Genomic DNA, 27,229 nt, shown 5'->3' on the forward strand with positions numbered 1-27,229 from the left:
TGGTTAGCACTTCACATTGGGAACTAAATAAGCTATAGAGAGTCACTAAATACTTTACTCTGTGAATGGTGAATTCTCAGCACCTCCACAAAAGTGTAATTCCCAAGATTCTTGAGAGGGAGGGAGATTTTATATATAAGTTCTTTAAACATACCCTAGAAAGCAGTCTAAACTAAAGCAGACTAAACTGAGGCTATAGTATTTTGGTCATATTATGAGAAGACAAGAGTCACTAGAAAAGATGGTCATGCTAGGAAAAGTTGATGGCAGCAGGAAAAGAGGAAGACCCAGCAAGAGATGAATTGACTCAATAAAGGAAGCCACAGCCCTCAATTTGCAAGACCTGAGCAAGGCTGTCAAAGACAGGACATTTTGGAGGACATTGATTCATAGGGTCGCCATGAGTCGGAAGCGACTTGATGGCACTTAATACACACAGAAAGCAGTCAAAAGATATACTGCTGAGTGAAGATATGGACAGGCTATAGCCAAGGCCTAACCACCAGATTCAGAGAAATCACCCATCATTATATCTGATTCTGAACTGGGACATGTTTATGCCACCTTTCCACCTGATCACAAGGTGGTGAAAAAAATGAAACATAAGAAACACTAAGATACTTAAACAATACATTTAAATTATAAAATAGTTCAATTAAACCACATAAACAACACTAGAAGAAGGGTCAGTAACCATTATTGGGGGTATGCCAGATGAAACAAAAAGTCTTCACCTGATGGCAAAAGACACAAATAGATAGAGACCGACAAATTTCCCTGGAGAGGGAGTTCCAAAGTTTTTGTACCACAACCGAGAAGGCCTTTTCTCGGGTTGCCACACTTCAAAGTTCAGATGGCGGGGGCAACTGAAGAAGGGCCTCTGAAAATGACTGAAGTTTATGGGTGGGTTCATATGAGAGGAAGGGGCCTTTAAGGTATGTTAGTCCCAGCCTGTTTTTAAATTGTTCAAATGTTTTAACGTTTTTATGTGCATTGCCTTTGGGACCATGATCTGGGAAAGGGGGCATTAATTTTTTTAAATCAAATAAATAATGTGGGAAGGAATCTGATTTCCCATCCTGTGTCTCCTGTGTGGTCCCTTTCTTGTTAACATATATTCCACTTGAAAATGAGATAATTGGTGCCATTTGCGTCTTTGCTATATGAAGATGAGAAGACAGCTGAATGAGCTGGACATCAGAGCTGGAAATGGACTGGGGGGTTATATCAGCGTGGGAGAGGGATTGTTATGGTGCTGTTTTCAGCCTTATATGAGAGCTCAATCAGATAATTAACAGAAATATATTGAGCACAAGTCATCTAAGCACAAGTCACCAAGCAGATGAACAGGTCACATATTATTTAGAAACTACAAATTCATTAAAAAAGAGAAAGAATAATCTCTTTGAGACAGTGTGATATAGAAGTCAGAGATGGATTGAAAGGTTCAGATTTTCTCTTCACTATGAAGCTTACTAGGTGACCTTGGACCAGTCATTTGTGATGATAAAACAGGGATTGGAGAGCCATGTATGCTGAGCAGCTTGGAGAAAGGCTAGGGTAAACATGTAATAGAAGTTTGCTCATCAAGCTCTTTTATTGTCTGATCTGGGCAGCCATTCAGCAGACAGCAATAAAGATACACTCAGGCCTGCTTTAGCCTGGGTCTGCCTGATGAGAGTCTATTTGGTGCTATGTGACTCATCATAGTCACTGTTAGAAAAAATATCCAAGCAGCTGGTGTGGTTAAAGTTTCAATTGTAGGGTTACACTGAAATATGAAGTATCCTTTGTTTTTCCTGAGCAAAGAAGAATGCAGGATGTCTGAATACTGTAGGCAGTTGATGTTCTTGCTTCATTCAGTGGTTGTAGACTCAGGTTGCTTCTATATGAATGTAAGCATGAACCATGAAGTATTTCTTGTGGAGGATACAATAGAGTATGTCTTAATTCTGCACCATGTTGGAATAAATTAGGCTGCTCTTTCCTCCAAGGAGGATCATTTGTTTGTTTGTTTGTTTGATTGATTGATTCAATTTGTACCCTGCTCTATTTCCCAGCCAGAGCCGGGCTCAGAGCGGCTGACAACTTTAGATACATAGATTCAAATAATCAGTAAAATTTATAATCACTTATATAAAAATACAGTAATTTAAAAGAGTCATTAAAATTGGGTTATACTAATTGGCACCATTGATAAGCCACAGAGAGTCCAGGGAGCAATCAGCCCCCAGATCAAAATTCATAAGATGGAAACAAGCTAAAAAAGAGGTGGGGGGAGGGAGGCCAGCCATAACACAACCATTGCTGCCCTCAACCCTAGGCCTAGCGGAACATCTCGGTCTTACAGTTTCACAGCTGGGGAAAGAAGAAATAGGCAAGCAAGAAAGACAGAAAGGACGATGGGGCTGTGAAAGAGGAAGGAAAGAAAATTGTAGCGAAAGAGGAGGGAAGGGAAGCAAAGAAGTAGGGAAAGAGGATAAGCTTCAAAGGGGAAAGGAAGGACTGGAGGGACAGTAGCAGATGGGGGATGTTAGGTAGGTAGGAGGGAGGGAAGGAGGGAGGGAGGGAAAGATGGAAGCAGGAAAGAAGCTGGAATAGCTGCAAGGTGAGGCAAGGTGGCATTAGCTTGGGAATAAAGATTCCCCCTTTAGTCCTCATAGGTCCCCTATCTGCTCTTTCTCTAAGGAGTTTATATTATTACAAATGGTTCTGCTTTTTCTTCCTTTTCTTTTTAACTTCACAGAAACCTGTGATAGATTCGGCTAAATGGCTGGTCCAAAGAAAGTCAGCATTCTGGTTGAATGGAAATTTGAACCCTGGTCCTTTAATGCCATGCTACCCAGCTATACCACATACCTATAACATACTACCGCTTTGTAAACCAGTGGCATGCTCATTTGCAGTATGTGTATAATTTTGGTTGCTCTGTTTCTAAAATGACATTATAAAGCAAGAAACTACACATAGGTTAAAATTAAATTTAAATCACCAAGAGCATTAGGCAAATGCTGCAGAGATTGTGACTTTCGAGTACAGGAGGAAATATTCTAAAATTACCAACACTCTGGAGAGCATTAACAGAGAGACATTTTCTGAATCTCCAAATATTGAAACTCTGAGCCACACAATAAAATCCACTGGCAGGCAGTAGTTTCTGGATGTACTGCTTCATACCATGCTTAAATTAACTGCTGGAACCCATTGCTCTTAGAAGTCGTAGTGGTGAATGAAATATATTATACACATTCCAATCCAGGGTGATCTGTCATTCACAACATTTTTAGCATTTCAGTCTTTTTAGACAGAGTATTTTTGTTCGACGGTATACCTAGGACTACTAACTGCTGGAGCCAAATAACAGGGGCTCTCTCTATCATGTCCTTTTTGCAAGCTTCTCAGAGGCATCTGGTTCACCACTGTTGGAGACAAAGCACTGGACTAGATGTATCATCGATCTGCTTCAACAAGGCAGTTCTTTTCTTACATTTTTATGTTCTCTGAATGAATGTGCAGCTGGTTCATAAGATGAGTGTCCAAATAGAGGGGGAAGCTATCTAGTGGAGAAAGAAGTAATAAAATGTATTTCGGCCATCTACACAATCACTTTCTTCTGTTCCTCTATAAACATGAGCAAAAATGTCTGTCTTGCAGACAAATTAGATGTAAATACAATAGAGAAGTTGATCTTAAAGGGCAGTCAGGAAGTTTTTAAAAAGGTGCGTATACCCCTATTTGTAGAACAGTGCAGCAAAGTGTCAACACAAAACAAAATGCAGATTTTAGTTAGTGCTACTGAAAAAGGAAGTGTAGTAGGACCAGTGCAGGCACAGGAAAAAGTATGGTTTCTTTCTGGCTTGGCCAGTTCCTTCCTGAAGTTGATATATTAAAATTAATTTGTAAGGATAACCGCTTATTGATTTAATATCAATTACCCCATTTTCTCCCAGTTGCAGCTGAGGAAAGAAATTAGTCAACAGATAACATTATGCGCTTTGAAATCAATATGCATAAAGGGGGAGATAGAATTCCCAATGCTTTACAATGTTTCTCTATGGAGAAGGGGGTTGACCCCTTCGGGACCCCATAAAATTGGACCCCCTGTCCCAAATTTTACCAAACTTTGAAGTTCATGCAAGGAGAGTCCCTTGCAGCTAGGCTGCAAATTTGGTGACTCTACCTTGAAAAATGCCCCCCCCCGGGAGAATTTTACAGGTACTTCTTTTCATAGTCTGAAATGGCCACTTCCTCTCTAAAGAATTGTGGGAAAACTCAGTTTGCCATGAATGCTTGCAATGGGCCTGCATGGGCAATAGCATTGCATGGGCAGGAGTATTCTCTTCCCCCAGTAAAGTCTGGACCAATAAGAACACAGCACCAATGTCTCAGACATCCAGTTATCAAGAATTTGCTCAATGGTATGAGATGAGTATTTTCACCGTGCGTGAATTAAGCTCTCAATTAATTAATCTTCGCATCAACCATTTAATGCATGTGTATGATTTTGTGCAAATCAAATAGATTATATATTATTCACATTAAGCTATTTTTTCTTCATATTTGAGCCATAGGCTTAAACTATGTGACAGCAGCATATGGGCAGTGGGAGGATTTGATTTAATGGCCGAAAGGGCTACACGGACAAAAGGGCTAAACCTTGCATTCAGTCATGGTTTATCTCCTGACAAACATCACTTTTCCTCAGACAGCCTCTGACAGCTGCAAGAGAACAGTCTATTTTGACTTGCAGTGGCTCTCCAAGGTTACAGACAGAGGTCTTTTACCTTACCTTACTATTGCATGAGTCTTTTAACTGGAGATGCTGAGGACTGAATCTAGGTCCTTCTATATGCAAAGCAGATGCCCTACCCCTGAACCACAGACCCTCCCCAAACTATTTTCTCCCCACTGGTGCCAGTCACTTTCTTTTCGTCCAGTCTAACTAGATTGTTGTTAGGTTGAAATGTGTTTGTGTGGGGGAGAGAAGTACACCAACACAATCTCTTTCACAAAGGGCAGGATATCAGTAATGCCTGTTTTTCTTAATGTGGCCTCCTATCCTCACTGTCTGTTAGTTGGGGGGGGGGAATCCATGTTTGAATACACAGATCTGTTTCCATTACATATAACTGAGCTTAAATTGTTTCATATAACCCTATACCTTTCTGCTGATTTATTTAATCAATCGTTCCAGGAAACATTTAACATTGTAACAATATTAATGGAAGACACCAAATTCCTTTTTTTAAAACATGTGCTATGTCAAAGCAATTGTCTTTTTCATAAGGATAACCACATTTGCCTCTCCTTTGAAATTTAAGTTTGTGTCTCATCCATTTTTACAAGATTCCGCAGCATAAGAAGATTGAACTAGAATAAGGCTCACACAGGGAAAACAAACATCTGTAACACACTAATCTCTGTAGCTTTAAAAAGATAATCTAATTGTCTACCATTATTACACAGATGGTGATACTGCTGGTTCTGCAGCTGGTTTATCTGAAGGATATTTAATATAATATATTTCCAGAGGCCGAATATCCTTCATGATACTTAAGAAGTCAGCATTTCTCCAGTCAGCAGTTGAAAGTCTTCCCCCAAAATACTGATAGATTGTTAGCGGAGATCTTGTTTAGTATTTGAAATTAAGATCATGTTGCAGTCACATCTTGAGGAAGTTTGATGTTCTGCGATTCTGTAGTCCTATTGCACTGTTCATTGGTCCTCTTGCACTGTCCAATTGCACTGCTTTATATTCAGTAATCTGCCTTGAGACTCAGCAAAAAAGGTAGACTATAAAATAAACAGATAAATAAAATGAAGACTGCCCTAAACACTTCCCCTCTTTATCTATATACCTCATCTGTCTTATCTTGTTCATATGAAGTTTCTTTTAAAATGGTATTACATTGTTTTTTTAATGAATTTTAGTGTTTTCTTTTTAATATTACTACCCACTAGGGCTGCCAGGTCTCCAGATTGGCAAAAGAGTTTCTGTTGAAGGTTCTCTTCCCCCACTGCCAGCGGAGGCAATTGGAGGGGAAATTGCCAGTGGCAGTGACACAGTGACATCACTACTGGACAACCTGCACAACCTGGAAGTGATGTCACATTGAAGCAGCCTTACATGATGATGCCGCTTCTGAGTCATATCAGAACTGATGTCACAGTGATGCCAGTCAGCCTGCCCAGCACTGGTAAGTTTCCCATGGATTGCCAGCCTACTACCCACCCTGAGCCATTTGGGTTCCAAAAGGCTTAGCACTAATCAATAAAAGCTGCAGTCCTATGTTAGGGTTGCCACCTCCAGGTAATAGCTGGAGATCTCCTGTTATTACAACTGATCTTCAGCCACAGAGATCAGGTCACCTGGAGAAAATGGCTGCTTTGGCAATTGGACTCTATGGAATTGAAGTCCCTCCCTTCCCCAAACCCCACCATCCTTAGGCTCCACCCCAAAAACCTCCCGCTGGTGGCAAAGAGTGACCTGGCAACCCTATCCTATGTACACTTACTTGAAAGGAAATCTCTCTGGACAACTGGGAAGAAAACATGTATAAGATTGGACTTCGGGCCAGATGAAGATATTGTCATGCAGGCCTCCTCCCATCTTGCCTTGGTGAGATGCTGCACACCAATAGCACGGGTGGGGGAGGGCTACTCTTGTTTTTTTCAATGCCTGCTGGGTTCAGAAGCAACACCCCTGGAGTACACCCTAGGCCTGAGTGGTGGAAGTACAGACAGAGGGAGCTTCCTCCCATCTTTGACACCCTAGTGGCAAAGATGGGAGGAAAGTTCCCTTTCATGGCCACCCTGCTGCCACTGCTCAGAACCAAGGCAGGCTAGAGATTACAATTTTGCATTTAAAAATTAGTCTGCTATCGGACATTCTTGTTCCTCCCCCTTTTCCAGCCATAAATAAAGGGACATGGATATCTCTAGAAAGCACATCCTTACCTTAACAGTCATGGAAGAATGGTGCTTCCTAAGGATATCAGTGTCCCTCTCTGATTACAACTGGAGAAAGTGAAGGATGGGAAACGGTCAGATAGCCAGCAGGGAAGGGAAAGGAGAGGAAAGCCAGGGAAGTCAGAGGGCACTGGGAGGGAGGTGATTCCCCTGTCATCATGGAGCCTTAAACTTGTGCCAAGAACCAGCCCTGATTAGACTATGGGGGTGAAATCTTAAGCACACTTCCTGGGGAGTAAGAGCTGGGCTACATGTTACAGCTTTATTTTATGGGGTAACAGAATGAAGCTGTGGATGGCTCTCCCACCATCAGCAAGGGGAATCACAGTTTCATATTTTATGAGGTGACAGAATGAAGCTGTGGATGGCTCTCCCACCATCAACAAGGAGAATCACAGTTTCATATGCAGCAAAGAGGAAAGGACAAAGTCCTTATTGCTAATTTTCTCAGCTTATCTCAGTGTAGTGTAGTGGTTAAGAGCAGTGATTTGGAGCGGTGGACTCTGATCTGGAGAACAAGGTTTGTTTCCTCTCTCCTACACATGAAGCCAGCTGGGTGACCTTGGGCTAGTCACAGCTCTCTAAGCCCCAACTACCTCATAGGGTGTGTGTTGTGGGGAAGCGAAGCGAATGTGATTGTAAGCCAGTTTGATTCTTCCTTAAGTGGTAGAGAAAGTTGGCATAGTAAAACCAACTCCTCTTCTTCTTCGTCTTCTTCTTCTTCCACCTCAACTTCTACAATAATATGAACAGCGAATGAAAGAGATAGGCAGAGATAAGCAAAGGTTGCCAGCAGCTATTTCTTCCCTGTCTCTCTCTCTCGATGTGACTGCAACCTCCTTCAGCATCCCCTGTCAGTAGTTAGGTGAGCCAGCAAAATTCTCAACAGGCAGAGCAGGACTGTTCTCACATGTTCAGCTCCATTTATTTCAATACAAGATCAGCTCAAAAATATTACTCAAAACAATAAAACTGCCATGTACAATATCAAGACCAACAAAAAAAGACTTATATGTGCCATTATAATCCAACCTTTCAAAATCCTTGCACACATTTCCACAATAGAGGGGGTCAGTTATTTGAAGACTCAACCATCTGCTTTTGTATTGCGTATGCCAATATACAAAATTTTGTTACATTATGAGTAATTTCTTTAGAGTACTCTAAAAGGAGGAGGGAAGTGTAGAATTGCTCTGATCTTCCTGGGGGATTTATTAAAATCGACATAATATATTGGGAATGTATACAGTAGGAACAATGTAATAATACATGATCAACTGTCTCAACCTTTCCCATTTGACAAGGGCAAACCTGTTGGTAATAAGGAATGCAAAGATATCTGCCTTTCAGAAAAGCAGAGGGCAAGGCATTGAAACTTGCCAAAGGTCATTTTTTCATGGAGGTTTGCAGAGGTTTCACTTTTGTTTTGCCACGCTGCTAATTTTTGATTTTTCATGACTGCTTCGAATTTGAGGAAAAACACCGCTTCATCCCCGTGTCAAGTCAAACCTGTTTTGGTCCGTTCTTTCCTGTTGCTACGTGGTTTTTGGTGTAGATCTCCATGAAAAACTCCCTGGGGTCAGATGTATTCTCCACGCCCATGCAGGCAAATTTCTCCTCCCTCCCCGGCACGTGAACAGTGATTGGACAAGGGGAGTTTTGTGCTCCTATAAGTATCGCAGGCCGCCATTCCACCTCCGCAGAAGCCTTCCGGCCGGAGATGTATGCATTTCCTCTTCATAGGAGTGCCAGGCGGCGCATAGCTGCTGCTCTCTTTGTTCTTCGGAGAGCGAGTGCCACAGCTTTGCTTGTGTGGGGGGTATGTTTAGGGGATCCCGCCCGGGGGACAGCCTCCCTCCAAGGCAGGATGAATTGGCATGCTGCAAAGGGAAGGGAGAGTGTTTGGCCATTTATGCATGGGAGGTTTTGCCTTGGGTTTGCCACTCTTTAGATGTATATTTCCCCATTCAAATTCTCAAAACTCTGCTTTGGGGGCTTATTGTTGAGTTTTGAGAATTTGGATGGGGAAAATGTGTAACCTGAGAGTGGCAAATCCAAGGCAAAACTCCCTCCCGTCACCCTTCTGAGGAGGGGCGGCCAGTCTGCTCTGGGTCTCCCTCCTCTCCCCACCCCCATGCATCCTGTGCATCCCCAACCTGGTAAAAGAACAGAACAAAGGAACTATGGAAATCTTGGGAAAGTGCGTGGATCGGCATGCTGCAGAGGGAAGGGAAGGGAAAGTGTGCATCCAGAGAGCATCCAGAGAGTGGCAAATCCAATGCAAAACTCCCCATACATTTGGTTGCATGAAAGTGGAGTCGAGCGGTTTGGTCTCCTGAGTGCTCGCCCCCAAGGCTCGCCCCCAAGGCTGCCAGCCCTCTTGGATGGAAGTTCCTGGCACTGGATGGCCGGATCTGTACTGGGGGGGTGGCACAACGATGACCGTCTGTCAAAGTCTGGGAAAGGGGGGGAGCGTTGCCAAGTATGGGGGTGAGGGGAAACAGGGAGCATGGTAAATAGAAAAATTATATAAGGAAACAAGAGGGACTGGTGCTTGTTTTTCTGTGCTGGGGCAGTGTCCACAGAGGTGAACCGCACAAAGTAATCCACTGGGTGGAGTTGGGGCAGAGTTGGGGGCGGGCATAAACAATGAGCTTATCAGAAGGGGAGGGCTCCAGCAAAGGGGCAGACCAAACCATTGTAGAATACTGCCTTCTTTGTTCCCATGAAAAACCAAAACTACTTCGGGATTGATGGGGATGATCCGCGGCAATGAAATTTTTTAAAAAATCTTTTTTTTTTGCTCCACAGCAAGAGAGCAGCAAAATCGTCCATGAAAAGCTGGCCAAAATGAAGATTCCCTGGAACTGAGGAATCTCTAGGTAGTGAGATAGTCTGCTGGCAAAAAAAATCTTAGTATGGTGTGTTGCAGTAGGATATTGCTGTAACCAGGTCCTATCAGATTGAAGGGCCAGATCCCAGATCTGTAGCTTAATCATTTCTTTGGCTTTCTGAAATCCCAGATATAACAAGGCTGGAGTGGGGGAGTCATACTTTTGTAATTTTTCTTTGACAGTTGTCAGCCAGCTTGGAATATAGTAACAAGAATAAGGGGAGTTAGACCTTGAGGAATGCAACTTAGTTTTAACCAGTAGGTGGTCATTTGAACCCACATGGGTGCCTCAAGTGGAACCACCCCACCTCCAGCCTGACGAGAGTATTTGGAATACATCAAGGAACTCTAAATAATGATTGCAAGAACTTAGATTGCACCACTTCCAAACAGCAGAGCTGGGAAGGCCATACATTAATTGGGCAACCACCTTCCCCTGAAAAACCTTAATTGTTGCAGGGATATAAGAAGCCCCTTTTGTAAAAAAAAAAGAGAATCTCAAGATGGCTGAGGTCATTCTATGGGTATTCTCAGTAATATGCACTGCTTAAGCTCTCCACAGCCCATTAGTCTGGAAGACTATGCCTAAGTACTTTAAAAGTTTTTACCTATTTGATATCATGTCCCCCAGTCTGCTATCTGTGTCTTTCATGCCTTCTGATGAAGATGAGAATCATAGTTTTTAGATAATCATAGTTTTTAGATAATTTATTACAAGCTGCTCTTCTTGGCAGTATGCAGTAAAGGCCTGAAGTACTCTCTGAAGGCCCACGTGAGTGAGATAGGATAACTGTATCATCTATATTTAGTCTCACATGGAGAACATGATGTATAACCCAGCTCTTAGGGCCACAACAGAGATGACAGTAGCCATAGGTACTTGTCCATGGCTACTATGAGTCAGGCCATTCACACAGGGAGTTAAGCACACAAGTGGCCCAACAAAGTAAACTAATGATACTGTATACTAACTCTACATGCAGTGGTGCAGTAAGCACATTTACCTGCACAGGGTATCCGGGAATGTATTAAGCTGTTTTATATTGAGTCAGAGCATCAATCCATCTAGCTCTATAATATGCCATGGCTGTCAAAGTCTTCAGTTTGATATGTAGGGTTGCCAGATCCCTCTTCCCCAACGGCGGTAGGTTTTTGGGGCAGAGCTTAAGGAGGGTGGGGTTTGGGGAGGGGAGGGATTTCACAGCCATAGAGTCCAATTACCAAAGTGGCCATTTTCTCCAGGTGAACTGATCTCTATTGGCTGGAGATCAGTTGTAATAGCAGAGGATCTCCAGCTAGTGCCTGGAGGTTGGCAACCCTATTGATATGCCAGGAGTGAAATCTTGGCCCTTCTCCATGTGACGCAAGTGTTTCCCCACAGAACCATGATCCTGTGTGGAACATCTGCACAGACAAGTGCTTCACGGGTTCCATCATGTCTCTTTTGTCCCTGATGGCCCTATGCAACTTAGTGGGATTTGCTTCTAAGTTAACATGCTTAGAGTTGTGCTTCCTATTTTCCTCTGCCCATCTGATCTGTTCACCCTTTAAAAGAATCTAAGATATTAAGTTATTTTATGTAATTAGCATTTTCTGTTCAGCTTTTATTCAGTGGGTATCTCTTGCCTGGTTAGTATTTGGAAGGGAGACCATCAAGGAATACTAGGGTTGCTGTGCAGAGGAAGGCACTGGCAAACCACCTCTGTTGGTCTCTTGCCATGAAAACCCCAAAAAGGGGTCGCCATAAGTCGGCTGCGACTTGAGGGCACTTTACACTCACACATCTCTTGCATCAGTGGGGTACCTAGGCACCAGAAATAGCGTAGACCTCCTAAAAAGAGCCTCCTAAGATTCTTAGGGCTTAATATGAGTTAATTAAACTATATTATGTAAACACAGGCTAATTAACCTCGTTAAAATGTGTAGACAAATGCTTATCAAGCCAGTAAGCCTGCCTGCTTCATCCTGAAGCCATGCATTTGAAATGAGAATAATCAGCATTCCCATACTCAGGCGGTGATAGAAAGAATCCAAAAAGAGACAAACACCTGTTTTCTGTAACTCCCTAGGCAAAGTTGCATGGAAAATACCCAAGAACTGTGTCCAAGCCAGAATCAATCACGAGTCTGGATTTTTATGAGGGAGTTAATGTGAAAGAAACATATTTATTCAGTACTCCAGAATAAATTCCATTTGTTTATTAAAAATAAAATAACAGTGCCATATGCTCAAACCATATGTATGCCAGTATGGTGTAGGGTATTGGACTAGGATTGGGAAAACACTGCTTCAGATCCCCATTCTGCCAGAAAGCTTGCAGCATGACCTGAGGCCACTCTCTCTCAGCCTAGCCTATGTCACTGCATTGTTGTGAGGATCAAATGGAGAGGCAGCTTTTTAGATAAATGGTGGGATAAAAATGTACAACAACAGTAATAAACTAAACAAGACCTTTCTAAACAAGACCTTTCTATGCAAACCACTAACTTGGGAGTGTTTGAAGGATAGCTCCTTTATCTCCTGATGAAGGCAGCACCGAAGCCAGTACTATTATGAAGTTATGTGAGCAAAGAGACTCTTATAATGTTTTGGATCAGGTTTCAGTGGCTGTACTAACATTCAGTTACAGATGTTTGGTGCTGGGAACATGTACTGGGAAACATCTGCTTACAAAACCCAGGATTGCAACACTGCACGGAACTACAAATACCGCACCTCTTCACGAGTATTTCTGAGCTTGCACAAGTCACGGAAGAAGTGGGGGCAGCGGTTGATTCCTTGTTTAATAGTTCCACAATTAGTGATAAAAATATAACTAGCAGTCTCCAAGGTTACTGTTGTTTTCATGCAGCTGGATTCCCATGCAAACTAAATTGCTTTAGATGCCTGTAGGTGCAGCTGGAGGAGCTAATCCAGCCGAGCTGAAATGAATATTGATGTCATTTCCAAGGATGAATCTTTAAAATAGTGAGGGAGACATTGTCTCTGGGCTTAACTACGTATTATGGTTTCTTCCCTATCCATGTGTGTATGTTTAAATTTTATGCAACAGGGATAAAACCAACTTGCAGGTGCTCTTTTCCCTAATAAAAAATAGCAGGGGAGGAAGGATTAAAGTTTCCCTTTCTACCCCTGCACTTCTTCTTGATGAAGCAATCCTAACTTTGTAAAAGAAGAAAAAGTGCTTAAATAGACATAGATGAAACCATAACATGTAGCTGAGCATTCAATTTAGTTACTGATCTGAGTACGTTAATTATCTCTGATGATCTGGGCATTCACAGTTCATCTGGGATTCTCCAGCCCACATTTATATATGAATAGTGATGTTCACAAAACTTTGGACATTAAGGGTAACACAAATCTATCTAGAGATATGGGTGAATATGTTAAAGCTAAAACCAAAGAATAGGCCTGTACCACCTTGAAATCTAATACATTTATGGTAGCATAAGTATTTGTCCCATTCCGTCACATGCAGTCAAGCAAGATTTTATATACACAGAAAGGAAAGGGGAGAAAATTATGAACATTAGGTAAGGCCTGGTTTGTGACATTTCTATAAAAAACTGAAAGTATAGGCACAGTGGTAATAGACTATTTACAGTGTGATCCAAACAGCCAATGGGATTAGAAGGATGTAACCATTTATTATTGTACTGTTAGTAACATTAAACAATTGAACACCTATAGTATGTGAATTTATGTTAATGTTGTGTTATTCATTAGCAAATGTGTAAATGTATCAGCAATGTTTAACTTTGGGGGAAATACTAGAAAATGTCATTTGCTGATAAATCTGATGCCTTAGGTAAATGACATTTCCCCCTGATTTCAATCATTTACCAGTTGTGTTGATATTTACTATGGCAAGTACAAAATATGACCACAAAGTTTTGTGACATAAGCATTTCAGATGTCTTTCTATCTTCATATTAGTTCTTAAAAACCATATCTTCCATAAAGACAGTGAGTTAATCATCAAGACATCACCACTCAGAAAACGTAACTCTAACAATAAGCAACTGCATTTGAGCATAATTGTTATTCTGCCCTCTGTCAGACTGTAAGCTTCTCAGGACAGGAAGCAGTCTTTTACTCTGGGAAGTGCAAGTACACCAATGGCCCTAAACAAAAACAATAACACCAATATTAATAATGAAAGTAATCATGAGTTTGAAATCAGAAGGTCAACAAAATGTGTAGTAAGCAATAGCATGTGTTTAATATATTAATCAATTATCTTTTGATTGTGGCAAGGCTTATTACATTTTTAATGCTTACTTTGTTCGTAACATAATGATACAGTGTTTTTAGTGACTGAATAAATACCATATCACTACCATTATTAGGGTTGCTAGCTCTGGGTTGTGAAATTCTCAGAGATTTTAGGAGTGGACCCTGGGGAGGGTGGGGTTTGGGGAGGGGCTTCAGGAGGTTCTGGTGTCATACAGGCCAACTTCTAAAGCAACCATTTCTTCCAGGGGAACTGATCTGTGTTATCTGGAGACCAGTTGTAATTCTAGGATATTTCCAGCTGCCACCTGGAGATTACTGATATCAACATTGCAAAACAAGTTGTATTAAATGCTGGAAGACAAATAATACTGAAGTGCTATATACAAAAGGTGAATGGTCAATGCAATATATACAACAATTTATATAAGTCCATATTATATGTCAAATGATGTCCAAGATGGTAATCATCATGCTGAAGAATAAGAAGGAAAGATGGGATACGATCGTTTCGAAGTCTTCTTCAGTCCCAATTATATCACCAAGAGTGTATGCACTCATTTCAATAGTTCCAAAGGACTCAAATATGCCAGTGCAAGCTAGGTAAACACAGGGAACCTTGAGGGAACATTGTATACCTACTGTAAAGCGCTGTGTTTACCTAGCTTGCACTGGCATACTTGAGTCCTTTGGAACTATTGATTATTGCAAAGTCATTGTGCAGCTACAACTTTGAGGAACTTGTTAATTCCCCTTGTGGGTTAAGACAATGAGTCATGATTGAAATGAGTGCATACACTCTTGGTGATATAATTGGGACTGAAGAAGACTTCAAAACGATCGTATCCCATCTTTCCATCTTATTCTTCAGCATGATGATTACCATCTTGGACATCATTTGACATATAATATGGACATATAAATTGTTGTATATATTACATTGACCATTCACCTTTTGTATATAGCTTGTATATAATACTTCAGTATTATTTGTCTTCCAGCATTTAATACAACTTGTTTTGCATTGTTGATATCAGTAATTTCCTGTACTAATTTCTAAACCTATGGTAACAGTACAGAGGTGTTTCTTTATGGCCACCTGGAGATTGGCAGCCCTAATCACTGTAGCAAGCACAAAGTCTCTCCCTGTACCTTCTTACCCTCATGCTCGCTTGCCTTGGCTTCTCTAAAAGTGTTCTTTATTTTTATTTTTTTCTAAAGATGGGCTAGATGATATTGTGCCCTTGGAAATTCTGCCAGCTTGTTGGGGTTTTTCCTTTCTTTCTTAAGGCTGATGTTTCTAGCAGTGTGACACATTGTGCCCATGTAAGTCAATGCACAATCTGACTTGATGTGACTAGGCAGAGCTATCACAGCAATGACTTGCCAACCCGGGAATGCAAAGAGAGGAAAAATAACCCTCAAAAGAGCTGAATTTTCCAAGGAAAAAACCCCCAGAAAAATCTGAAACCATCTCCTCCAGGCAATACATTGCTCTCTTTTACAGAAAACGTATGGGTTTAATCAAACCCTTCTTCTCTGAAAACAACTTTTGTTTAATTACCTATTTATCTGTAGTAATAATGAGCTAAATAGGCATTGATTAACTTTCAAATTAATTAAATCATTACACATTCCCGTTTCATAATACTCCTGCTTTACAAAAGTCCACAGTTGCAAAAATGCACATTAAGACTGTACTTAATGCATTCAGCAGGTACAACAGGTGAGGCTTCAATTATAAGTGTGAGCCTAATTAAGATGCAAGAAGGATAAACAGCCCCCTAGTTCATGCCCTGGTCACAAGCTATTAGCATTGGCTAATGCTGAGCTAAAGAAATTAAATTGTGAAGAGCCTTATTACCACACATTATAATAATGCATAATAACAACAGATTTTTCAGAATAAGAATCAGAATAAGTTTGGATACAGCATAATGATTAGACTTTAGCTAATAAAATCACTTTATGAAGTAGAAGACAGAATGAAGACATCAACAAATCACCACTGGGTGCAGAAAATATTTGGTCCCATAACGGTAGAGTTGCCCATTCTGGGTTGGGAAATACCTGGAGATTTTGAGGGTCGAGCCTGAGAAGGTTGGGGTTTGGAAAGGGGAAGGACTTCATTGCCATAAAGTCCAATTGCCAAACCAACCATTTTCCCCAGGGGAACTGATCTCTGTCAACTGGAGATTGATTGTAACAGCAGGAGATCTCCAGCCAGCACCTGGAGGTTGGCAACCCCACATAAGAGTGGAATATGGGGTTCCATGGGAGTTTGGCTGGGGCAAATGCCACATGCAGCCCAGCCAATCTGTGGAAGGGGTGGCTACTGAAGCCAGCTCCACCTCCCATCCTGCAGGCTTTTTCTGCAACAGCTGCCCTATTAGCTGGACACCTTTGATGTAATATCTAACATTGTACAGACCAATTCTTAATAAATTCTAGTTTAACCCCTGTCTTGGTATCTTATGTCTTCATTCTGGGTTGCAGAGGCAATGCTTAGGATAACTTGGGAAGCCAGCTAGATATTCAGAGCTAGTAAGGAACAAGGTATGGCTGAAGGGCCCCTCCCTTTATTGACCAAATACCTTCCCTCTGACTCCTATCAGATTGATAGCTTCCCCCCGCCCCCATCAGCAAAAATGGCAAGGAAGGAAGAGAAGCAAGAGTGACGAGACAGAGCTGTATACCTATTACTGCTGGGCAGAAATGTAAATTTTGGCAGGAGCAATTTGCCACACAAGGCTATGAAAAGATGCACCTTTTTCACCAAGGAAAAAATGCCAGCAACTCATGAGTTCAGCCTTCTTTTTACCTGGTCACTGTAGAATACTCTCGGTGACCCACTAAGTACAATATAGCCCATTGGCCACATGTGGTAGCCGAGCAAAGATTCTGGAAACCTCCTGTCTTTGTTGTATTTCTGAATTTACAAAAGCAGCAGAGGGAGTCAAAAACCCTACTGGTAGGCTACAATACAGCATGATGTGGGTACATTAATTAATGAAACCTGAAAATGAGGTAGCCATCAATATTATCACAAAGCAACCATATAATGACAGAGGTGAGTAATACACAATACAATCAAATCAAACCCCCTTTTAACCAAAGGCTGTTAGCAGGCGTAAGGGAACAGATTCAAATAGGTAAATGGTTGATAGTTCAACAGAATTCTTATTCAGTCTTTCAGTCCTTAGTGTCCAGCACTGGGAAGAGACAACAACAGAAACCCAGATTCTGATAGACAGGATGGGCCCTAGAGATGGAGATGTAACTCCTAGAGGCTAGTCTCTCTCCCACTTCCATTTGTGCTGTTCTGACTGCCCAGCTGTCAGTTATGCAAGCCAGGCTGGCTTCCTCATCCAGAAGTAAACCTTGGAGGCTGATAGTTTTGCAGTGGCCCAATCTGGCATTCATTAATGTCACCAATAGGCTTAACAGCATGTGAATATGGTGATGATTACCATGTCCTTGGTTGGGTTATGATTTGTCAAAGGGGAAAACACACCAGCATTTGACCTCTTTTCTCCTTTTTCCACCATGAATTTCCCCTCTGCCCATCCCTGTCTTTAGAGAGTATCACGTCTCTACAAAACACATAATAAAGCACACACACAATACTTGCAGTACCCCCGAGTGACTTCTTAAAAACATTGATAACTGCTATGATCAACACAGCCCCATCCAGGATTCCAAAATCTTACTGACAGAAAAGAAGCAGTACTCATAAAGTATCAAATAGATGTGCCAATCCATGAAGGGACATTCTGGGCAAGGAAACAGGTTGTCCACCCAGTTATGCACAAGAGGCTGCTAGAGGAAGGAAGTCAGCATTGCTCATTTATCTGAAACCCAGATCAGCAGTCTAGGAGCGCACAAGCTTTCATAGCACTTTCCCCCATTTGGGCATTTCATCTCAGGAAAATACATGATCTGCAGAAAGACAACAGGCGTGGAGACAAATACCAACCGAGCTGCAGAGGAAGGGGTTGGACTCCAAGACCGCCTGCTACAGAGCAATCTTGAGAACATTTCCTGGGAGCAATCCCACTGCACAAAATGGGATTTACATCTGAGTAGACCTGCTTAGGATAGCTCCCCTAATCTGCTCCAGAGTAACTAGAGAAATCACATCTTTAAGACCAAAAAGCTATAAGCAAGGAATCATAATTCCCTGGACTGCAAGATATCTATACAATTGACTTTGCAATGCATTTAAGAACAGAGATGATAAATTTAACTATTTCTCTCCTTAAGTAGCAATCAATTATTTTCTCATTAAATGTGGATCATTAATTCATTTAAAATGAGAAAGGCCATTCTCTTGATACCACTTAGATATGACTGAAACAAAAAATGATTGCTGAGACCTGCTAGCAGGAAACTACTGAGAATTCAGTGGTTTGAAAATTCGGGCCAAGTTTAAAATTAAGATTCTCCTTTACTAAAGCCGAAAGCGCATTTGACATCTTGTATAACCAGTTTGCCACATCAGCTATATCGTCTCTCAAAATGTCCCACTTTCAACATCTTCTGTCCTCATGAAATCAAGAATAAATTCTTCAAACATCCATAATTGCTCTTCACAAATTGGTGGGTAGAAAAAGATGTTAGGGGTCTTCTTTTGTTCAGTGGCATTGTCACAAGGATATGATCCTGCTCATTTAACACAGTTCTCATGATCTAAATGCAGCACCCTTACTGAAGCTAAGCACGTCTGGGTATGATCAGGGCCTGGATAGATCTCCTAGGAATCCCTAGGAATGCAGCTAGAGGTTTCATGAAGGAATAAAGGCAGCCTAGAAATGTGACAAATAAAAAATAAACATTGCTTGCATTGCACTCAAACAAAAGGATATGTGCTTACATCTATAATGGCCTTTCTTTGTTGTCATTTTAGTTCCTCACTGAAGTCCCTCTCCTCCCCAAACCTCGCCCTCCTCAGGCTCCACCCCCAAAATCTCTAGGTATTTCCCAATCTGGAGCTAGCAACCCTATCCTTAGGCCCAAGCCTTTTCAGTGTGACTTACTGAAGGGCGGAGGCCGCATAGCCCATATTGCTACTCCTTCCTTTCTGATAGCCTTCAGTTTGGCATAATAAGGACAAACAGGGGCACATTCAAAACAATACATTGTCCTTTCCTGAATCAGGGAAAGCCACTATGCTGCAAATCAAGTTCTGAGGGAAAAAACTTCCTGCTGCTTTTGAGGAGAGGGGAAGTTAAACATGCTGCTTCCAGAGGCCAGTTGGGTTGAATGTGCTGTGGGGCTGGTCCTGGCAGCTTCATGGAAGAGCTCAGGTCAAAGGGCTTTACGCTTCTGCCTTTGGTGGAATCAGAGTCTAATCTTATGCTGTCAGAATTCATTTTACACCACCATAGCACAGATGCTGCAACAGCAGTATATATCTCAGCATTTGGCTTTCAGTCCTCAGGGATGAAAAAGGAAACAACCTTCCCAAAAAAAATCTTTAAAAATATGCCCAGTATTGTGTTTCTTTTTTCAAAAATAATTTTTTGAACCTTGATTTGTTAAACAGTTAAAGGTAATCATAGTGTTTTACACTAACCTGAAACAGGTGATTTACTGTACAGAAAATGTTAGATATTCAGCACAAGCTCTCACCAGTTGTATTGACAGCAGCATTCAGAACCCTTGGCTGCAGCCAGAAGAGCAAAGAGCAACCATTTTTAGCAATCAGCGCACATTTCATTCTTTGCAAAACTGGTAGGCGGTTTGTTGCGCAAAAGGTTAACAGGATTTTTCAACCTAAGCTTTCACTGAACCATTAATGGCAAGAGTAGTTTTGCCATTGACTTCCACAGAATGTGAACTGCATTTCAACAGAATGGGAATTGTTACTTAAACTTGCTAGAAAATAATGTGGTGCTTTTTCCACATAAATGTGGAGCAGGGTGGGGGAAGGCACAGTCCATGAAACCAGCTTTCTTTGGGTAACAGTTTAGAAGGGGCACCAGTTTACTGCTTTTAAGGTAGGGATGCCAATCTCCTGGTGGAAATTGAAAATCTCCCAGGATTACAACTGGTCTTCAGATGACAGAGATCAGTTCTTCTGGAGAAAATGGCTGTTTTACAGAGTTGACTGTATGGCATTATGCCCTACTGAGGTCCTTCTCCTCTCCAAATTCCACCCTTCCCAAGCTCCACCTCCAAATCTTCAGGTATTTCCCAAGAAGGAGTTGGCAACCCTATTCTAAGAGCTGCAGTACACATTACATGTCTCTGATCTCAGCATTCTCTGGTGAGTAGGGTTGCCAGGTCCCTCTTCCCCACCGGCAGGAGGTTATTGTGGCGGAGCCTGAGGAGGGCGGGGTTTGTGGAGGGGAGGGACTGCAATGCCATAGAGTCCAATTGCCAAAGCGGCCATTTTCTCCAGGTGAACTGATCTCTATCAGCTGGAGATCAGTTGTAATAGCAGAAGATCTCCATCTAGTACCTGGATGTTGGCAACCTTACTGGTGAGTGCACCCCATTACAGAGATACTGTTGATAATTACCACATGGACTAGTTGTCTGCCATCTTGCTTTCTGCAATACTTCACAATCCTAGCAACCAACAATTAGGACTAGGGTTGTCAACTCCAGGTTGGGAAATATCTGGAGATTTGCGGGGTGGGGGGAAGAGCCTGAGAAAAATAGAGTTTGAGGAGGGACTTCCAAAGCGGCCATTTTCTCCAGGTAAACGTATCTCTGACACCTGGAAATCAGTTGTAATAGTGAGAGATCTCCAGCTACCACCTGGAGGTTGACAACCCTAATGAGGACACAGATACACATATAGCAGCTGTATCTGTTAAATAATCTTAGGAGTTATATCTAAGATTAAGGGTTTGGACAGGGCCTAGGAATGGGGTATGAAGCAAAAGCCATAGCTGATCCAGGGCAATAGCTGGTAAACAGAACCTGTTGTATCTTGATGGGACCATGAAAGGAGGAGCTCAGCAAAACAAGAGCCCAGCACAATAGCTGTCTTTCCCCCTAAGGTGCCCAGCTAAAGAGGAAATAAAACAGAAGGGGGGAGCTTTGCTTCCTCTCTTTTCTGTCCAGTTGACAATAAATCTTAGTTTTTACCTCTGTTGATGAAAACAGATAGTTGTACGGTAGCAACTTCAAAAAACATACTATTTTGCTGCTATAGTCCCATGAAGAGACAGTAGTCTGTGGCTGCTGGTTGACTTTATAGCCACCATTACATGTAGTAACTGTTACAGATCTGCTCTCCCTACCCTAGCAGGTATTTCATAACGTAGTATTTCGTTTATCTGCAGGCTAAGCTACCCTATACTTTATAATGGACTGGCATGTTAAGAGATGGGTTTTGCACTAGGTGTTGTGGCTTTTAATTCATTAAATGCCTCTTAAGCCTAAAGTAACATTTCTAAGATTCTTACTATATTGGGGCATAATATTATCCCATATCCTACCTGCCTGGATTTCCATGTTAATCGTTAAGAATTTGTAATATAAATTTGTGTTAGTTGCCACCTAGTGGCCAAGTGGCAGATACTATTGTTTAGTTCTAGGCAGGCTCCTGGGGAATGTTGGGCTTGTTCAGAGATTTCTTGGATGCCTAGTTGAGGCCCCATGTACTGTGACCCAAATAAATCACAGTTATACCCTTACCTTGCTGCTGTGGCTTCCAGTTTTACAGTATTAAATAGGCTGTGTGTTTCACTGTCATCCAATTCCACTTGTTGCTTCATTTTAAACAGCACTCCAGATGAAAACCAAGAGCTGCAGCTCTGTTCTTTTGCTTCTGATGCACAATTAAACAAACAAACAATAAAAGTTAACTCCTTGGCATATATAAACCAGTGACACTTAAGTGGCAGATCCTTTTTTGGAGGAATTTGGATCTTCCAAAAGTGATAAAGAGTACATAAAAGGGTTATACAGTGAACAAAAAGTAAACATTTAGAGGAACAGTCATCTGCTTCCTGCTGGAGTCTGCGAGGAAGAACCAGAAGCAAGTTTTGTACGATGGCTGCAAGCAAGAATGGCTGCAAGCCATCCAACTCATGTGGTTCTATTCTGTTTCCACATTTCATCATCCTGCATTCATGCCTCTGCTGTGGGCAGCCTGTTTTTTCTCTCTAAAATAAATGCTTTTTCAAAACCCCGGGAAAAAACCCACAATTTTTTCCATGCATGGCATTGCTGAGGCTTTCTTTTCAATGTGTCTGGAATGGGAGGTATGCTCTTGGTTTCAATGAAAAGGAACGCCTCCCCACCTTCCTCCGCCTATCCATCAGGTTTTTTACTTTTTAAAGTAACAACTATAAGGGAAAGGGGCAGCTGAATTTAGGCTTTTCTAAATATTTTGTTTTCTTATTTTTTAAAGGAAGTAAGTGGAACAGCACAATTGCACTATGTCTGTTACATTACACGAATCTTGGCATTAAGAATAAAGAGAGGCAGGGGATTGTGAAGAAAAGATTCCCTAATGAAGGTATACCTTCAGTTTCAATGAAAAAGGAACATCCCCCTTCCTCTGCCTATCCATTAGATTATTATTTTTTAATCTCTAGAATGTCATAACGTTGTTGCACTATTACTCAGCTACATCAATCAAAAATCATAGTTTTGCATGTATTTTTTAGTTCACAGCTCCAGTCTCCAGATTTAAGTATCCCCAGATTTGGGAGTGTTGAGAATTAGATATATTGATGATTGATAAACACATTGGTTTCTTTCATAAGAGGCTGGGGTCAGTTCTTTGGGGAACATGAAGAATGTTTCTAAGCTGACAGCTGCAGGCCAATGAGGGTGATTTGCAATGAAGGGGTTAAAAAAAAAAGAAATGCACCTTTCTCTTTTCCCTTGTAGCTCCTACCTCACCCACGTCCTCCCAGAACTGGGGTGTGTTTCTTTTCATCAAAGGGAAAGGTGGTTGAGGAAGAAAGGGTTTTTAAAAAGGAGACGTTAGAAGAGGCATTATACACACACACACACGTGTATGTATGTATGTATGTATGTATGTATGTATGTATGTAGGACCCAACAAGAGATGGGTTGACTCAATAAAGGAAGCCACAGCCCTCAATTTGCAAGATCTGAGCAAGGCTGTCAAAGACAGGACATTCTGGAGGACACTGATTAATAGGGTTGCCATGAGTCAGAAGCAACTTGTCGGCACTTAACACACACTCACACACACACACACACACACATTGCAAACCTGGGGCTTTTTCAGGTTTGCAGAAAGATATATTTTGTCTGCTCCTGGCTCCAGTCTCTTGATTTAAGAATGCACAAATTTCAATGGCTCTAATTTTCAAGAAAGGTGATTACAGTCTAATCCACAAATAAATATTATGTTTGATTTTGGCAGTATGTTTTTCCTTTGTATTACAATACCTAATTAGTAAAAACAACAAGGCCCACTGCCGAGCAGATTTATCTCCTAGCTCCAAACTACAGTTTTGTCTTTTCGGATAATTAAAAGGGGGAGGATGCATTTATCCAGTTCTAATGTTCATGGGCATATGCGTTATTGCTTAATTAATGGTGTTAAGTGTCTGAACGAATGAAATTGTTCCCCCAATGCAAAGTAAACAGGGCTTTTACAGTGTCATAAATTAGAAAACTGAAAAAGATCAAGCAGAATGAGAAAACTGTTTTAGGGCTGCTGTCAAGAAAATTTATCCATAAAATAAATTTGTACTTATTGGAGTTGCGCACATGGGTTTGGAAGAATCGTTTTATTGTGATCTTGTCTATTAAGGCTCAGACCTGATTGCTTCAAACCCATAAAATGCTTTACACCACTGCATCATAACTTTCCAAAAGCTTCCCATATGAATAAAATTTCATGAACTATCCATTTCTACAAGTCACATACGCGTAGAGACTATTCATACTACCAGTTGATGGTGAAATTCATCACCAATAAGAAAACACCAGGTGTTTTCCCCATTATCTCCCTTAACAGATGCAAAGGACATGAACAATTTTACTGCTCCCATAAAAAGAAACAAGCTTTATGTAAGGGGAAAGAATTCTTCAGAAAATCAGGCCATTAAGTTTGAGTTCACTTATTAAGGATGATTTCTGAGCACATTCTGGAAACAATTTCTAAGCTAAATAAAGTAGGCAAGTTGATTTAAAACAACAACACATTTCTCCTTTTTAAACAGATCTGTCTGCCCAACAGGACACATTTGTAACATGTTCTTTTGAAGAAGTTAACATATGACTAATAATCTTGTAGCCGTCAGGCAAAAACATTTTGGCATCTTCAGAGTTCTTTATCACTCTATTATTTTGTGTAGTTTCATCCAGATAGGCATTCTCTGTGCCCTTTCTTCTTTCCTTTGTGCCTGCTTTCATGCTGTGTTCAGATTCTGGAGTTTCCTCTCTCTAGTCAGTAGCCAGATTACTTTGATCCTTCCATTATATGTATTGCCAGAGCAGTTTCTTCCACAAACCCCTCTATGATCAGTTTGTGGTATTTTGTTGCCTCGAGCAAAGTCACACTCCTCCTCTCTGGGGCAGTGCATCACCCCATTTGTTTGTCAAATTTACAATTTCCTTTGACTATCAATGCAACTTCAGTGTTATTCTTATGAACAAGAATTGTGTTGTGCTGGTGTTCCTCATAATGTCCACCATACCTGTGGTGCTTCAGAATCCGCTTCATAGCATTCCCAGCGAATTCTGCTCAAGGGCACTCTGAAATAAATGGGTTGTGTTTTGACAGCCCTACTTCTTAAAGGTGCAGGAGCTTTCAAGTGGTGTGGCTCGACAGCATGGGCTTTCCAGATTGTTAGACAAGCTACAATGTATGATGAAGTGCGTGCATAACTAAAGAAATTATAGCCGTGAATGCCTACAAGGGGGGGGGATCATTTCAGTGCTTTCTGCAGCAACGCTAAGGTTAGGCCTGCATTTTGAGACAGTTATGTATTTATTGCAGAGCAGTAGTTTTCTCACCAAGATCACAGCATGAATTAGATCCAAAGGGCTCTGGGTGTTTCCTTGGAGTTTCATTAAGTGCCACCTACGTACACATGCAATTTTCTGTGGCTTCCCCAGTGGAATGAAGTCTGTCTGTCACTTAGCAACATTTACTAAGGAGAGTGTTGCAAAGATAGCTTTGGTTTTCCTCTCTCCTCCTAGGAATGACATCATTCGCTTATGGGAACGTTAGCCAACTGTCTGTCATTGCTAGGTTTACAAGCGAAGCTGCGAAACAGTTCAGGTATCAAGCTACTAGCTGTGTATAATGCTGAGAACGTGATTCTAACTGGAAGCTTCCAGCAGGAAAGAGAATACAAATCCTAATATGATTCTGCTTAGTTCTGACAAAAGAAGGACTGCAGGAAGACAGGGATGAGAAGAACCTGCATTACAGCATTTCTTCTGTGCATCTGTAGAGTTCACCTTGTTCTTTATCTGGGCAGGGAAGGAGACAGAGCGTAATCAGAGAAGATTCTCTGATCTTCTCAGCATGTTTATTAAGATTCTGCTGCATGCAGTTTCAATTGCCACCAGTGTGATGAAGTTCCTGTGCTTTTACATTCCACCACAACAGTCATTTCAGAGCCCTGTTTGCCAATATTGGCTTGGTAGTTTCCTATTTTTATTTGTTCATTTATTTATTAGATTTTTATGTATAGGATTTTGCTGTGTACAGTCAGAACTGGTACAGCCCCCCCCCCCCCAAACAGTGTTATTACACCATGATGGTTTGGCTATGCTAGTCCTGACGAATTAAGCAAGTTCAGGGTAGCCCAAGTGAACAATACCCACCAAAAGCACATCCTTGGAGCTTTGAACAATGACTCATGCTTGTGTGAACATCCATTCCATGTCTCGTTTGCGTCAAATGTTCCCAGCTTGAATGCATTAATTGCCTCCTTTGAAAAAACATGGTGTTTACGAACTCATCTACACATACAAAGTAAACATATAGTAAGTCCTGTTGGGGATTCTACCAAGTCAGAATTCGGACTAGGGTTGCCAGGTCATTGTAATTCCAGAAGGCGTTTTCCATCTCATTATTTCTGCAGAGCAGAGGGTCGTTCTCCCCCCTGTTTACAACTTATTACCACCATCTCGCAATTTGCCTGAACTCTGGGGCTTGCACAGTCTCCCCTTTCTATGAGCAACCTTGTGGAAGTCTATTTAGACTTGGCTTAACGTTATTGGAACTAGATTTCTTGGAGTTCCTATTTTTTCTACTCTATGTATTTGCTTGTTTCCTGTCGGTTGTGATGTTGTTGTATTTGCTTGCACTTGCTTGTTTTGTTTCTACACACTGATCATACATTTTGACATCATTTGTATTGAGCTGTGTGCTGTTTTTTACTTTGTAACTTCCTTACAGTACAGGTGATTTTGTGACTTTGTTATACTACCTGGAGGTTGGCGACCCTAATTCAGACAGGGGGAGAGTGCGCACATGTTTGAGTGCTACCATATGCAGAAATTCACACACAGAGAATACTAGCATGGGCTGGAGAAAGCTAGGCTAAAAAGCTTTTCAGATTTCACCAGATTATCCTAAATAAGCAACTGTCTCTAATGCTTTGTTTTCCTTCTGTAAAAAGGCAATAATAATATTATTATGAGAATGAATAAGATGCACTTTGTGAAGCATGTCCAAACTACTGTGCTACATAAATAACTGTGATTCCCAACCCTGAGATCAAGATCAATGTGGATCACAGTCCATTTAACATTAGTAAATTGTAGGAAAGCTAATGGAAGATATTCTTAGGGCTGCTTCTAATAAAACTTAGGTGAGATGAGCCTCACAAGCACTTTTCTTTACCATGGGAATGAAGTAGTCAATCTGAGATGTAGTCCAGTTTTCTGTTTCACACAGCAGGCAACCAGCTTTCCAAGTAGGGTTGCCAACCTCCAGGTACTAGCTGGACATCTCCTGCTATTACAACTGATCTCCAGCCGATAGAGATCAGTTCACCAGGAGAAAATGGCTGCTTTGGCAATTGGACTCTATGGAATTGAAGTCCCTCCCCTCCCCAAATCCCACCCTCCTCACGCTCTGCCCCCAAAACCCAAAACTTAGTGTGGCTAATAGCCACTGATGGCCCTGTCCTCGATTAATATGTCTTACCCTGTCTAACCCATCTTTCTGAT

The sequence above is a fragment of the Euleptes europaea genome, chromosome 3 (assembly GCF_029931775.1).
Source record: "Euleptes europaea isolate rEulEur1 chromosome 3, rEulEur1.hap1, whole genome shotgun sequence".
Lineage (NCBI taxonomy): Eukaryota > Metazoa > Chordata > Lepidosauria > Squamata > Sphaerodactylidae > Euleptes > Euleptes europaea.